This window comes from Balaenoptera physalus (assembly GCF_965194825.1).
Source record: "Balaenoptera physalus genome assembly, chromosome: 10".
Lineage (NCBI taxonomy): Eukaryota > Metazoa > Chordata > Mammalia > Artiodactyla > Balaenopteridae > Balaenoptera > Balaenoptera physalus.
Window position 1 is genome coordinate 10,190,274 of NC_138889.1, and position 16,339 is coordinate 10,206,612.

At 37.8% G+C, this 16,339-nt stretch overlaps 1 protein-coding gene and 1 pseudogene across 2 annotated transcripts in view; one reads left to right on the plus strand and one right to left on the minus strand.

Moving 5' to 3' along the window:
* TMEM225 (transmembrane protein 225) overlaps positions 1–16,339 on the plus strand; it is a 188,197-nt gene that overhangs the window by 79,415 nt on the left and 92,443 nt on the right. The window lies entirely within an intron of this gene.
* Positions 5,105–11,313, minus strand: LOC309636998 (olfactory receptor 8C8-like; annotated as a pseudogene). The gene has a single exon. The product of its transcript is annotated as an olfactory receptor 8C8-like (transcript).

The window sequence follows — 16,339 nt, forward strand, 5'->3', positions numbered from 1 at the left end:
TAAACTCAATATTTGGTGGGCATATGCTAAATCTCTGTGAGCCTCCATCCTCTTTGGCCTGCTGCAATCTCCCCTAGCTTCTTCTATTGGTGCCCAACCTTAGTTTTGGACACCTGATTATATTCGAGCCCCTGCGGGGACTGAGTAGATCCTCACCCTAAATTCTATGCCACACCTTAGACATCATCCAAAATGTACTGCTGTTAACATTTTGTTGTAATTCCTTACGATCCTAATTTGTAATTGCCAAATAAATTCCACTGCATGCTTATGCTCTCCCTGAAGTGCTTCATGCTCTGCTATCTTTGGCCTCTTCTTCATGCTTTTCCTTGTTGAATTTTCCTCACTCTCCCTATTGTGCTCCCACACTTCTCATCCGACAATACACACTTCTACTTTTGTTCAGGTAACTCATATCCTTCTTCTGTTCTCTGTTGAAACATTACTTTCTCCATTAAGTCTCCCAGCCTCTTAAATCAATCTTATATGCTTGGATACAAATGTACCTATTATCCTCACTGTAAGTATAAATATTTGTCAGATTCCACCACAGACTTTCAGTTCTTTCAGGACAAGGGACATGTTTAAATTATTTGCCATTGTATCAAGATGTCAGGGGTGTTTTTGATATGTAGGCAACAGGTTTCTAACCTTGGAAATACATAGGAGAGAAGAGTGTGGAGCTGAAAGACAACGAGCATTATCTAGTACTTGCTGTCTTTTTATTCTCTTCTGTTCCACATTTAATCCTGAATAAATATTGTGGGTTCTAGAGTCCACAGTGAGTTAAATTAACATTATGCTGAATTTAGCTGGGCACCAAAGTGCCACGGTATTATCACCAAATATCCTGAGAATGTGACTTAAAAGTAGCTTAAATTAGACAATTCAGGTGAACTAAGTCTTTTTGATCCTGTCTTCCTCAAACTTTTTTTTTAAAATAAATTTATTTATTTTTATTTTTGGCTGTGTTGGGTCTTCGTTGCTGCATGTGGGCTCTCTCTAGTTGGCAATGAGTGGGGGCTACTCTTCGTTGCGGTGTGCGGGCTTCTCATTGCGGTGGCTTCTCTTGTTGCAGAGCACGGGCTCTAGGCACGTGGGCTTCAGTAGTTGCAGCGCACAGGCTCAGTAGTTGTAGCTTGTGGGCTCTAGAGCGCAGGCTCAGTAGTTGTGGCGCATGGCCTTAGTTGCTCCGCGGCATGTGGGATCTTCCCAGACCAGGGCACGAACCCATGTCCCCTGCATTGGCAGGTGGATTCTCAACCACTGAGCCACCAGGGAAGCCCTCATACTTTTTAATAGAAGCAAAATTTGTACGTAACTTATGTCTAACAGTTTCTAGAAGCAAAACCCCAAAATCATAGCAGATGAGGTTGATGTTACATGAAAGAGGACTCATTATTGGCAAAGCCAATAATGACATTACTTGCCAGAGTAGGAAGCTAGAATTTTCTCTTTTGATAAGTGAGGTACAGAGGAGGTTACAAAAACTACCACTTTCAATCATTAATTATGAATCAAAACACCCTAAAACCAGTTTTCACAATGTTTAACTTTTCATATACATATCTTTGGCCAGTTTGTCCATGATTTGGCATATATGGACGCAGGGGAAAATCCTGTCTCAGGATTTATGTTGATAAGCAAGCCACTCTAGTAATTTACAGAAAGAATATTGGGGATGCAGGCACTTGGTGTGAGCCTGTAAAGCTATACTTGGAGAAAAGGCAGAACCGACGCAACCCAGAGGCCTAGAGCAGGGCGTATTTCAGCAGGAACAGTCTTGCTACAACGTCACACCCCTGCTCCATACAACCAGCACGGCCCCTGGACATGCTGCAGCCACCAAAATGGTTCCCAACTGTCTCACTGTGTTCACGTCATTCCCATCAGATTAATTTCTCCGGTGGAAGCATGCAATTGGCTGCGTCTAGGTCAATGTGCCTCTTTTCTGTGAGCCTAGGGACATGAGGGAGGTGTTTCTCTCCTACATGGATTCTCCAGGGGGAAGTTGGGCACTCAATCTCATCAACATGACACTGAATGGAAGATTATCCTCCAAGATACATGCCCACACATTTGTTTTTTTCATATCTTCTGAAAGAGTGAACTTATATTTTCAACTCTGGTTAGTTGTTTATTTACATAATATCCAATATGACATTTGGGAGTGGAGCACTTGCTGTTTTTTCCTTGCATGTGATTAAATTGATGCCAAAACAATTCAGGTCATCTTCCTGTAACCTGTTTCAATTTGTTTTCATATTTTTAAGATGCTTTTTATTTCTGGCAGCAGCATTGAATACTGGTAGAACCGAATAGTAAGCCAGCTGGCAAAGTAGAAATATAAGCTCCAGAGGCTTAGCCCCAGTATCATGAAAAAAAGTACAGAAGGATGGATTTGGACTGAGAGGTAATTTAAACTTACATGAACCAAAGAAACAGGTTCTATTAGGGCAACTGGACAATATTCATCAAACTTACATATACACATATCCTTAGGCTTAATAAATGCACTCTTAAAAACTTATACACATGCCTAACGATTTATGTACTGGTTTACTAATTTTAACCTTTTTTCATAATAACAAAAAATTGGGATTAACCTAGTTATCCATCAAAAAGAGACTGATCAAATACTTTTTTGGACATTTGTACAAAAATTTTATGTAGGTGCACTAAAAACTAAGACTATCTTTATATATATAAGACATATATCATATATGACTATCTTTATATATATATATGATATGATCTCCAAAATGTATTGTTAAGTGGAAAAAACCCTCCTAAACCACTGTTCCAGTCTGGACTGGTTGCTTTTAGGCTAGCTGCACAGCTGTCATCCTGGGACTTCACTAGTCTTCTGAATTTACTCTTTCCTGGATCCTAAGTCTTACTCGTTCTCTAGCTGTGTCTCAAGAAATGGTATACATAAGATAAAAAGCAGGTTAAACCAGTGTGCACACAGAATACTACCATTTCTGTAAAATCAGTGGGCAAATATATATGAACTTTATTATATGTGAATAAAATGTCACTGACAGCACTGACGGTAACTGATAGGACTGGCCGCCTCCTGGGAGAACAACCGGGTAACTGAGGGGACGGGGAGTGTAAGGGAGACTTTTCATTGTATACCCTTTCTGTAGCTTTTGAATTTTGAACCATGTGAATGCATTATGGACTCAAAAACTAAATAATTAAAAAAGGACCCCAATACTAAGAAGCCGTATTTCCCTTATATAATGAGTTATTAATTCTATATATACATATAGGAAAGGAGAAAAATCTAGACAGAGATGGTGGTCGTGGTAAAAGAACGCAGTAAAAGTAAACTTTCCAGAGGAAATACCATCCTAAGAAGAAATATCAGTAAGAAGTCTAAAAGGCATGAGAGAGTATGGTATCAGGAACAGTGCTTTCATAGAAGGAAATCTTTACTGACACAGGAAAATGCTCATGACAGAAAGGGATCAAAAAACAGAGCCGGAGCAAAGGACATAATCCATATAATGAAAAGGCATCCTATAGAATGGGAAAAGATATTTGCAAACCATACATCTGATAAGGGCTTAAATATACAAGGGACTCATACAACTCCATAGCAAAAAAATAAAACAAGCAAACAAAAAAACCTGATTAAAAAATGGACAAAAGAACTGAATAGATATTTTTCCAAAGAAGACATACAAATGGCCAACAGGTATACGAAAAAGTGCTCAACATCAGTAATTATCAGGGAAACGAAAATCAAAACCACAATGAGATATCACCTCATACCTGTTAAGATGGCTTTTACCAAAAACACAAGCAATAGCAAGTGTTAGTGAGGATGCAGAGAAAAGGGAATCCTTGTATACTGCTACTGGGAAAGTAAATTGGTTCAGCCACTGTGGAAAACAGTATGGCGGCTCCTCAAAAACTTAAAAGTAGAACTGCCATATGATCCAGCAATTCCACTTCTGGGTATATAGCCAAAGGAAATGAAATCAAGATTTTGAAGAAATATCTGTAATTCTATATTCATTGCAACATTATTTACAACAGCCAAGATATGGAAACAACCAAAATGTCCATCAATGGATGAATGGATAAAGAATACGTGATACAAACACACACACGCACACACACTTTGGAATATTATTCATCCATGAAAGAAGGAAATCCTGCCATTTGCAACAACATGGATGGACCCTGAGAACACGGTGCTAAGTGAAATAAGCCAGACACAGAAAGACAAATACTGCATGATCTCACTTATATGTGGAATCTAAAAAAAGTCAAACTCATAGAAGCAGAGAGTAGAATGGTGGTGGCCAGGGGCTAAGGAGTGTAGGGAATGGCAAGATGTTGGTCAAAGGGTAAAAGCTTTCAATTATGATAGGAATAAGTTCTGGGGATTTATACTTTAAATTTACTAAGGGAGTAGATCTTAAGTGTTTTCACCACACACAAAAAGTGGTAACTATGTGAGCTGATGGATGGGTTAACTAGCTTCATTGTGGTAATCATTTCACAATGTGTGTGTGTGTGTGTGTGTGTGTGTGTATATATATATATATATATATAAAATCATGTTTTATACCTTAAATACATACAATTTTTACTTGTCAGTTTTATCTCAGTAAAACTGGGAAAAAGAATGCATAAATTTATGTGTAATATCACTCTAATTTCCCCCTAAATATATCTGCATATGTAAAGAGAAAAGACTTGAAGGTAACATACCAATCATGAAGGGTAGTTTTCTCAGTGTGGTATCTGATACCTAGCATTCTAGTAGACTAAAATGTAGGGCAAGGCAACTGTCAATCCTACTGAGGAAACTGAAATGCAATCCATTTTAACCACGGTTCAAGCCAAGCATGAGGACTGTGCACAATAGCACGGATATGTCTGTTATATTTCTGCTGCCTCCGTTAGAAACAAAATTTTACCTACCATGATGCATTTTGGGGTTCTAAAAATGCCACAGCAGCTTTGCAGGCACACCTAATTTATTTACTTGGTTTTATTATCTTCTACTAACACATGCATAGGTTACATTTTGGAGACAGGTTTTAAATTTCATGTATATAACAAGTAGTACAACACATCCCTATTTTATCTTAGTTTCTGAAGGTAAAATTGCATGCTTTTCCTAATTTATTTTGTAACCAAACCAAACAGTTCTTCTTTTTTCCAAAAGGGATCCAAATTCTTCAGGAGGAACATGTTAGTTTGCAAACAGAAGTGCTGGTTACCTGAAACAGTCAATTTGAAAGATACCTATGTTATAATAGACCCAGGAAAACCCAAAAGCTGAGGGATTCCATCACCACTAGACCTGCCTTATCGGAAATGCAGAAGGTTGTACTTCAAACTGAAAAAAGAATGGCATTTCCTTCTATTGCATCAAACCAGACTCCTTACCGTTTTGAAGATTTATGGCCACGAATTCTAAGAAAACTCATTTTCTGAAAAAAAGGAAGTTTTTACTAACAAAAACTTTTAGTTTGCTTTAGAGAAAAAATCTGTATCAAACAAGTTCAAACTATTAATTTCACGAATATTTATTTTACCAGATTCTAGTCTAACCATGTAGGAGAAAGGAGTAAACACTAGGTGGTCAAATTCTATTTGATTAGGCAGAGATGTAAACAAAATTATGACAGTCTGATACATGTATATATACATATATATCATACCCCTGATGCTATTACAACAAGTCAGACTAAATTGATTTAAAGTAACTAGGTTCATTTCTCTCAGTTCCTAATTGGTATTAACACATTCCATACTTATAAGCTAATACTTGTGATCCCTGTTAACTAAGCATAAGTATCTCATAGACACTATTGAAGCTTTGCTGAGTTTGGAAATGCAGTACTATAGAAACCATGACTAAAAGAGCACTGAAATTCTAGAAAATGTATAACTTACACAGAAGGAACTCCTCAAATGGTTAAACAACAGAAAGGGCTACATTAACATTGTTTTTAGGGAAAACAAAGAGGGGTGGCCGCATCAGACCACATTCATGCTGATGTATGAAAAGTACACGGAAAGAGGCAAAGTGGGAGGTGGTGTGAAAAGGAGTAGGAATCAAGCTGAGTCTCTGGAGCCCACTGTTAAGAATAAAGCTCATTCAGTGAGTAAGCATGGAACTGAGAACAATCATGAGACTCAATAATATTTGCATGTTTAAATGGCATGATTAGACAGAAAAAAGGATCTAAGGCAAAAACCTTGTTCTGAAGAAAATTATGGGAAAACACATTCACACATACACACACACACACACACACACACACCCAACAACCCAGCAATATTGGTTCTGCTTAGTTCGCAACTCTCTTTAGGGTTTTCTTCAGAGCAAGTCTGACATCCTTGTTCCTTAGACTATAGATGAGGGGGTTTAACATGGGGACTATTTTGGTATGAAATACTGAGAAGAACTTCCCCTGGCCCACAGAACCATCAGAAAAGGTCTTGAGATGTGTGAACAACCCAGAACCATAGAAGAGGGCAAACAGTTATTACGTGGGAGTCACAAGTACTGAGGGCTTTGGACCAACCCTGAGCTGATGAGATGTGGAGGATATTGGAGAGGATCAAAGCATAAGAAACAAAAATAATGAACTACATATTATTACAACTGTGCTCACAATAATGGAATCCACTGGCTCACTGGCATCAGTGCTGCTGCAGGACAGCTGGAGGAGGGGGAAGATGTCACACATGTAATGGTTGATGATGCTGGAATCACAAAAGGATAATCTGACCATGTGCCCTGTGTGGGCCATGGCACCGGCAAACGCCATTACATATGAACCAAACATCAGCAAAGAAGAGACCTGAGGGGACATGGTGACTGTGTACAAAAGGGGCTTACAGATGGACACATAGCGATCATAGGCCATGGCTGTCAACACATAGCATTCAGAATGGACAAAGAAACAGAAAAGAAAAACCCAGCAGAGTCATGCATCCTGCAAAGGAGATGATGTTCTCTGACACAAAGCTCATCAGCAGTTTAGGCGTAATGACCAAGGAGTGGCAGAGATCTATGAAGGACAGGTTGAAGACCAAAAAATACATGGGAGTGTGAAGATGAAAGTTCAGGCATATCTGATTAATTAAGCTCTAATTCCCTACCACAGTGACCATATAGTTCAATAAGAAGAGGAAGAAGAGGGGTATCTGGAGTTGACTTTGGTCTGTAAGTCCTATCAGGATGAACTGAGTCATTTTCCACAGACATTATTGGCAGGGGTGTGATCTGTGAGGAAATGAGAAAACAATGTCACATCAAGAAGAGACTGAAATCCTTTCTTTCTAGACCGAGGACTTGTTCCATGGGGGCTCAAGTGTGACTGTTGGGACAGCACTCTAGAAGAGCCAGAGTGACGACTCCATATCTTTCAACTTTCTTCTCTCATCTGTCCTTTCCTTCCATGTTTTCAAATCTCAGCTGCAACTCCTCACCTCCCTTGGGCTGACATGATCCAGGATAAAGTCTTTCAGCAGGGGTCCAAAGTGATGTTCGCATTTGAGAGATAAGGAAACAATATCTTGAAGAGATGAGTAGATGGCCAAGGCCATATAGCAAGAGAGGAAAGGAGTCCAGAGTGGTACCTGGGACTCCTTCCTATGGAAATTCCTGAAGCTTGGGACAGTGAGGTCACTGTGATCCCCACTGTGCCCACTGTTCAACCTATTCTCTTCCTCCTACCTTTCAGAAACTCAGCACCAGGCTTAGCAAAAGTACTGAGAGTGTCCCCTATGATCCTGCATTCCTCCCACCCACTCCCTTTATCCAATCTTACCTCAAAATCACAATGGATTGTTTAAGAGGGCAGGTGGCCTCCCACATCTCTCCACTGCTGTAGCGGTGGGAATGAAAACATCAGAACAGAGAAGACTTGCCGCCCAACTTCCTTCAACCTGGAGACTTCACTACTACCAGGCCTTATGTACTCTTTTCCCTTCACTGGCCCAAAGGAGACAGAGGTTTTGACAAAGGAGGAGGCAACATCCCTTCTGTCTATAGATTCGCATATGTCCTCAGGGCAAGGCAAATGCATCAGCTTTATGTCTCCAAACCATCAGTGGGCTAAGAGTGTGAATGCATCGTATTCTCTGTGGATCTCAGCAACTTGTTTGGAAGCTTGGAAAATGAGGCTCATTTAGGATCACAGTTTGATCAGGCTCCTTAGGGAAGAAATTACTGAGCCTGTGTTTACATCTTTTGTTAGTAAGTTGATATTGGTACATTTGAGACTCAAATGTTCTTCTCCAACTATCAGTTCACATTAAGAATTTATTGATGTGTAATAAGTTATCATAAACTTAGTGGCTTAAAAGAACACCCACTTACTAGTCATAGTTCTGTAAATTAGAAGTCTGGTATGGAATGACATGGCTGGATTCTCTGCCCAGGCCGAAATCAGGGTGTGGGCAGGGCTGCATTTCCTTCTGGAGGCTCTGGGGAAAGAATCTGTTTCCAAACTCATTCAGGTTGTTGGAAGAACTCAGTTCCTGTAGTTGTAGAACTGAGAGCTCCATTCCCTTGCTGGCTGTCAGCTGGGGGTCACTCTCAGCTTCTAGAGGTTGCCTGCATTCCTCATCACGTGGCCCTCTTGTCTTCAACCTGGCAGTAAATGGAGAATCCTTGCTGTGCTTTGAATCTCTCCGACTTCCCCTTCTGCCACTAGCTTGAGAAAAACTCTCCGGTTTTAATATGCTCATGTGATTATATTAGGCCTGCCCTGATAATCTCCCTAATTTAAGGTCAACTGTACCATATAACATGCATAATCCCTAAAGTGATATATCGTTATATATATGGTTCCTTCCACATTCAAATAAGAGGGGATTATACAAGAGGAAAAGACATTGGGGGGCGGGTCATGTTTCAGAATTTTGCCTGCCACATCTATCTTCTCTGGAAATCTATTCTTCACACATTTTATATGGAATTACTTGTGAAAATGCTGTATTCCCTTGTTCAGCTTCTCTCAGCTTCTCTCTCAACACAGGTGCAAATCCCTCAGAAAGAGCCTTCTAGGGTCTGCTCCCCAAATTTGGTGTCCACAGCCTTTTCTTCCATGTGTCTACTTCTTGAATTTTACTCTCTAGTAGTACTTCTCATGCATTTTGATGATTTCTTGGCTTCATGTCATTTCATCTGCCTGAAATGCCTTCTCCCTTATTCTCACTTGGATACCTCTTACTCATTCTCCGAGACTTGTTCTGTCATCATTTCTGATAGAACATCTATTCTGACCTCTTCTCCTGTCTCTACTCCCGGAACCTAAAGTGCCTTCTCTGTGTGCTGCTGAAGCATCTTCTGCATTTATCTTCTCCCATTTATATACAATGAGTTTACATGGGTTACCTTCATTTAAACTGTAAACTCCTAGAGGGCAAGCAGTCAATCTTACTTATTTTTACTGATGCTGCTATTAACAGGTCTTTCTTTCTATTTTTTCTTTTTTTGTTTTGGTCTTTATATTTCTAAATAACATGCAGTTATTTCTTGATTTTTCACTATTATGTCTTGTCAATTGACTTTAAGTCTGGGAAACTAAATCTAGCCAATTTTCACCTTCTACCACCACAAATATACTTCCTAATGTCTTCATCTTCCCAGTACAGTTAATTTTTAAAGTTCCATTAATATTCAGTGTTTACATGATTATGAGGATGTAAATGCTTTGCACATCTAAGGAGTAAAATACGCTGATTACTTTTCCTTCACAACCCTGTTTTCTCTAGAGTAAATAATGGTCTTGGTGGATTTAAGCTGCAAGGTACTCTGAATACAAAAAGGAATAAAATGCAGATCCTGCCCCTTGGTTCTCTCATTCTAATTAGAGAAGCAACAAAAGAAAGTGAGAACTGCACAATTTATAGATATCTGGCTCTAGCTACAATACTAAACTCTTTCATTAACTTATCATTTATAATCTTCAGAACTATCTGAGAAAAGTATTTCTGTTTTGAATATGAAGAAACCAAAGCTGATGTTAAAAAAAAATTTGCCAAAGTCATAACAACTAATGGCAGAGCCAGGATTTAAACACAGATCTTTCTTAATATAAAATTAATTTCTCTTACAATGCTATACAGAAAAAAGGGAGTAATTACTATCATAGAAATTTGTACAAGGTACAGTAGTGACATGTATTAATTAAAAACCTTTCCATTATAATAAATAATTACTTTTCATTGTAAGTGAAATGATATTGAGACAAACAAAAAAGTTCACTTAACTGGCAAGTCCAGGGATGCATTTTGCTTCAGATTTGAATGGATCCAAGGAATCCAGAGGGTTGTGTCTCTTTCTTTCAATTACTTGAATATGCTTGGTTCTACCTGGCTTTTTTCTCAGACAGACTTTCTCCTTGTGTAGACCAGAAGACTCTACTCTGTTCCTCATGAATATGTATCTACACCTTTATTACTCTGACTCATGCAATGAAAAGATCACTCCTTTGTTTGATCTTATTTTAGCTGAAATTTCAAAATGGACCTTACTAAGAGTTGGGGTATAACTCAAGGGGAAAACGGCTTACCGTGAGACCATATAGGACTAGCTTGTTCTGTGGGGCTCCACCGCCATTTTCCATATACTCAGATCACATGAAATTGAGTAGCTCTTATCTAGGTACCTACTTTTGTAACTTCCAGTGTCAACATGTGGCAGGCATCAACATTATCACCCTTCACCCAAGACTACCCAACAGGTATTTTGAGCTTTTATAGTCCAAAATGAGGAGAAGAAATAAAGAGAAAGGAAAAGACTCAATATATACTGCTCAATGCCTGTACTTTTAATTTCAGTATTCTGTTAAAAGAGATGCATCTTTCAAACATGACTGATGCCAAGAAAATGATCTCATCCTCAACTGCTTAACTCTGGGTGAGATTTCAAGAGAATATCATTCTCAGGAAGGGACTGGAGAGAGACCAACCCAGTGAAGAATCTCACTCCTTGCTTGATTTTGCCTATTTTTCTTCTTTTCCTTGTTCTAGTCTTTAAGATTTTATTTTTAAAACCGTTACAACACAAATTTTATTCTGTATTTGACCTCTCTGTTATTAGTGTCTATTATTTCTTTACTCCACACATAGTACTTTCATAATTTTAATTTTTTTTCTTCTCTCAAGGTACCAAGAGGTGACACTTCAAATTGCATATCCTTTCCCTTCCCTTCCTGTATATCTCATTCTCATCTCTCGAGACAGATTCTTCTTTTTTACATTTAGTGTGAACTTAACTCTTTCTGACTGTGGTTTTGGATCAAATTAGATCCATCACAACCCCTGCTCGCCGCAACTAGATAAAGCCCGTGCATAGCAATGAAGACCCAACACAGCCAAAAATAAAATGAATAAATAAAATTTTAAAAAATACATGAAAAATCAATGTAATTCACTAGTCCATTTAAAAAAATAAATAAATAAAAATAGATAACCCAACAAGGACCTACTGTATAGAACAGGGAACTCTAGTCAATATAATAACCTATATGGGAAAAGAATCTGAAAAAGAATAAATATATGTATATGTGTAACTGAATCACTTGGCTGTTAATCAACTATACTCCAATAAAAGTTAAAATGTCTGTATATTTCAAACAGTTGTTTTGACTTCAATACGGTTCACTTATCAGTGAACTCAGAAACATTTTTTTTAGTTCTAGTTTGTTAAAAACACCATTGTTCATCATTTAGATTTTTTTTTAAACTTATTTTTAAATTTATTTTTGGCTGTGTTGGGTCTTCATTGCTGCGCACAGGCTTTCTCTAGTTGTGGCAAGCAGGGGTTACTCTTCGTTGCGGTGCACATGCTTCTCATCGCGGTGGCTTCTCTTGTTGTGGAGCACGGGCTCTAGGCGCACAGGTTTCAGTAGCTGTGGCACGCGGGCTCAGCAGTTGTGGCTCGCGGGCTCTAGAGCACAGGCTCAGTAGTTGTGGCGCACGGGCTTAGTTGCTCTGTGGCATGTGGGATCTTCCCAGACCAGGGCTTGAACCCATGTCCCCTGCATTGGCAGGTGGATGCTTAACCACTGTGCCACCAGGGAAGTCCTGTCATTTAGATTTGTGTTATTTCAGAGAAAGTAAATATTCAAAAGATTACTAGGACTATTACTGGAAATATGGTGGACTAGTTTATTCAAGCCAACCATCTTGTTAGAAATAACTATGTTGTCATATAAAATATAGACTTTTTTCTTATAAGATTGAAAAGCTGGAAGAGTGTAAAGAATTACTAGGTCAAAATAGATTACATGAAGTATCCTTTATCTATTAAATAAATTGAATAAGTAGGTCATCCTTGACACACACATGTGCTCACATCTTCACCCTAATGGCTTCACTGGTTAATTCTATCAAACATATAAGGAAGAAATAATATCAATTTTATGCAAATTCTTTCAGAAAACAGATAAAGAAAAAACATTTTCCAAACACATTTTATGAGGCCAAAGAATTAAAAGAAAAAATGTCCCCTGTAAATGTAAGTGCAAATATTATTTATAAAATATTACTAATCTAATATAGTGTTCTATAAAAAGGATAATGCTTTATGATTAAGTGCAGTTCATCACAGGAAATCAAGATTGGTTACACCTCTGAAAATCATTCAATATAATTTACAACATTAACAGAATAAAGGAGAAAATAGTATGATCAGATGAGTAGACACTGAAAGAGCATATGGTAAAATTAAACATCCATTTATCATAAAAATCTCAGAAAAATAGGAATAAAAGAGATTTTCTCAATGTAGCAAAGGGCGTTTATAAAAATTCTATTGATACATCTAACATTATAATTAATGGTAAAGACTGAATGCTTTCTCTGTAAGATTGGGAATAACCTAAGATTGTCCTCTTTTCTCTGTATGTGGTAAAGAGCCTAGCTATTGAAATAAGACACAAAAATGAAATAAGATGCCAGCAAACTGAAAACAAAGATAAATTAGCATTATTCATAGAAAATATGATCATTAATATAGAAAAACCACAAAACAAAAATACTAGAACTAATAAACAGATATAGCAAGGTCTCACAATATAAAGTCATTAAACATAAACCAACTGCATTTCTAAATGCTAGCAACAAAAATTTGGAAAATGAAATTAATAAAAATTCCATTTAAATAGCATCAAACTAAAATCATTAGAAATAAATTTAATGACTGATGTGCAAACTTCTAAACTGAAAACTTCAAAACCTTGCTCTGAGAAATAAAAGAGGATATAAATAATGAGAGATACACCATGTTTGTAGATTCAATATAATTTACAACATTAACAGAATAAAGGAGAAAATAGTACTGGAAGATTTGATGTTGTTAGCATGTCCATTTCCCCAAAACAGTGACCCCGAATAGCCAAAGCAATCTTGAGAACGAAAAACGGAGCTGGAGGAATCAGGCTCCCTGACTTCAGACTATACTACAAAGCTACAGTAATCAAGACAGTATGGTACTGGCACAAAAACAGAAATATAGATCAATGGAACAGGATAGAAAGCCCAGAGATAAACCCACGCACATATGGTCACCTTATCTTTGGTAAAGGTGGCAAGAATATACAGTGGAGAAAAGACAGCCTCTTCAATAAGTGGTGCTGGGAAAATTGGACAGATACATGTAAAAGTATGAAATTAGAACACTCCCTAACACCATACACAAAAATAAACTCAAAATGGATTAAAGACCTAAATGTAAGGCCAGACACTATCAAACTCTTAGAGGAAAACATAGGCAGAACACTGTATGACATAAATCACAGCAAGATCCTTTTTGACCCAGCTCCTAGAGAAATGGAAATAAAAACAAAAATAAACAAATGGGACCTAATGAAACTTAAAAGCTTTTACACAGCAAAGGAAACCATAAGCAAGACGAAAAGACAGCCCTCAGAATGGGAGAAAATATTTGCAAATGAAGCAACTGACAAAGGATTAATCTCCAAGATTTACAAGCAGCTCATGCAGCTCAATAACAAAAAAACGAACAACCCAATCCAAAAATGGGCCGAAGACCTAAATAGACATTTCTCCAAAGAAGATATACAGATGGCCTACAGACACATGAAAGAATGCTCAACATCATTAATCATTAGAGAAATGCAAATCAAAACTACAATGAGATATCATCTCACACCGGTCAGAATGGCCATCATCAAAAAATCTAGAAACAATAAATGCTGGAGAGGGTGTGGAGGAAAGGGAACACTCTTGCACTGTTGGTGGGAATGTAAATTGATACAGCCACTATGGAGAACAGTATGGAGGTTCCTTAAAAAACTACAAATAGAACTACCATACAACCCAGCAATCCCACTACTGGGCATATACCCTGGGAAAACCATAGGTCAAAAAGAGTCATGTACCAAAATGTTCATTGCAGCTCTATTTACAATAGCCAGGACATGGAAGCAACCTAAATGTCCATCGACAGATGAATGGATAAAGAAGATGTGGCACATATATACAATGGAATATTACTCAGCCATAAAAAGAAATGAAATGGAGGTATTTGTAATGAGGTGGATGGAGTTAGAGTCTGTCATACAGAGTGAAGTAAGTCAGAAAGAGAAAAACAAATACAGTATGCTAACACATATATACGGAATCTAAGGGAAAAAAAAAAAAAAAAAAAAGGCCATGAAGAACCTAGTGGCAAGACGGGAATAAAGACACAGACCTACTAGAGAATGGACTTGAGGATATGGGGAGGGGGTGGGGTGAGATGTGACAGGGTAAGAGAGTGTCATGGACATATATACACTACCAAATGTAAAATAGATAACTAGTGGGAAGCAGCCGCATAGCACAGGGAGATCAGCTCGGTGCTTTGTGACCACCTAGAGGGGTGGGATGGGGAGGGTGGGAGGGAGGGAGATGCAAGAGGGAAGAGAAATGGGAACATATTGTATATGTATAACTGATTCACTTTGTTATAAAGCAGAAGCTAACACACCATTGTAAGGCAATTATACTTCAATAAAGATGTTAAAAAAAAAAAAAAAAGCTTTACAGATAACCCTAAAAAAAAAAAAAAAAAACTAAAAATAGAACTACCATATGACCCAGCAATCCCACTACTGGGCATATACCCTGAGAAAACCATAATTCAAAAAGAGTCATGTACCAAATTGTTCACTGCAGCTCTATTTACAATAGCCAGGACATGGAAGCAACCCAAGTGTCCATCAACAGATGAATGGATAAAGAAGATGTGGCACATATATACAATGGAATATTACTGAGCCATAAAAAGAAACGAAATTGAGTTATTTGTAGTGAGGTGGATGGACCTAGAGTCTGTCATACAGAGTGAAGTAAGTCAGAAAGAGAAAAACAAATACCATATGCTAACACATATATATGGAATAAAAAAGAAAAAAAAGGGGAGTCATGAAGAACCTAGGGGCAAGATGGGAATAAAGACACAGACCTACTAGAGAATGGACTTGAGGATATGGGGAGGAAGAAGGGTAAGCTGTGACAAAGCGAGAGAGTGGCATGGACATATATACACTACCAAACGTAAAATAGATAGCTAGTGGGAAGCAGCCGCATAGCACAGGGAGATCAGCTCGGTGTTTTGTGACCACCTAGGGGGGTGGGATAGGGAGGGTGGGAGGGAGGGAGATGCAAGAGGGAAGAGATATGGGAACATATGTATATGTATAACTGATTCACTTTGTTATAAAGCAGAAACTAACACATCATTGTAAAGCAATTATACTCTAATAAAGATGTTAAAAAAAAAAAGGACATTAGGTAAATACTAAGGAAATCTGTATAAAGTATGGATTTTAGTTATTGATAACATAACAATATTGGTTTATTAATTGTAACAAATGTACTGCAAGATGTTAATAATAGGGGAAACAGAATGTGGGGTATATGGTAATTGTACTGTGTTCTCAATTTTTCTATAAATCTAAAACTGTTCTAAAAAATAAAATTCATTTAAAAAAATGAAGAAGGAAACCAAGAAACAGGAAGATATAGGATCCAGAGAATAGGGGACCTAACATAGGTATAGTGACCTAACATAGGTAAGAGGTGAAGAGTATCCCCAGAAAGATGGTGAAGGGGGATCTCAAGATGTTAAATCTTCAACAAAGTAAGAGGGCATCCTGTCGTCACTGGAGTGGATCATAAATTTCTTGGAAAGACACCTTAAAGAAGATAACACTTTTAGAATACCAGCTAACATCATATAGCTACAGCTGTACATTCTGAGAGGAGATCTGTACAAATGGGCACGAGGTTAGGGATAAATCACAGAAATCCACAGAATATTAAGCAAATGAAAGCACCT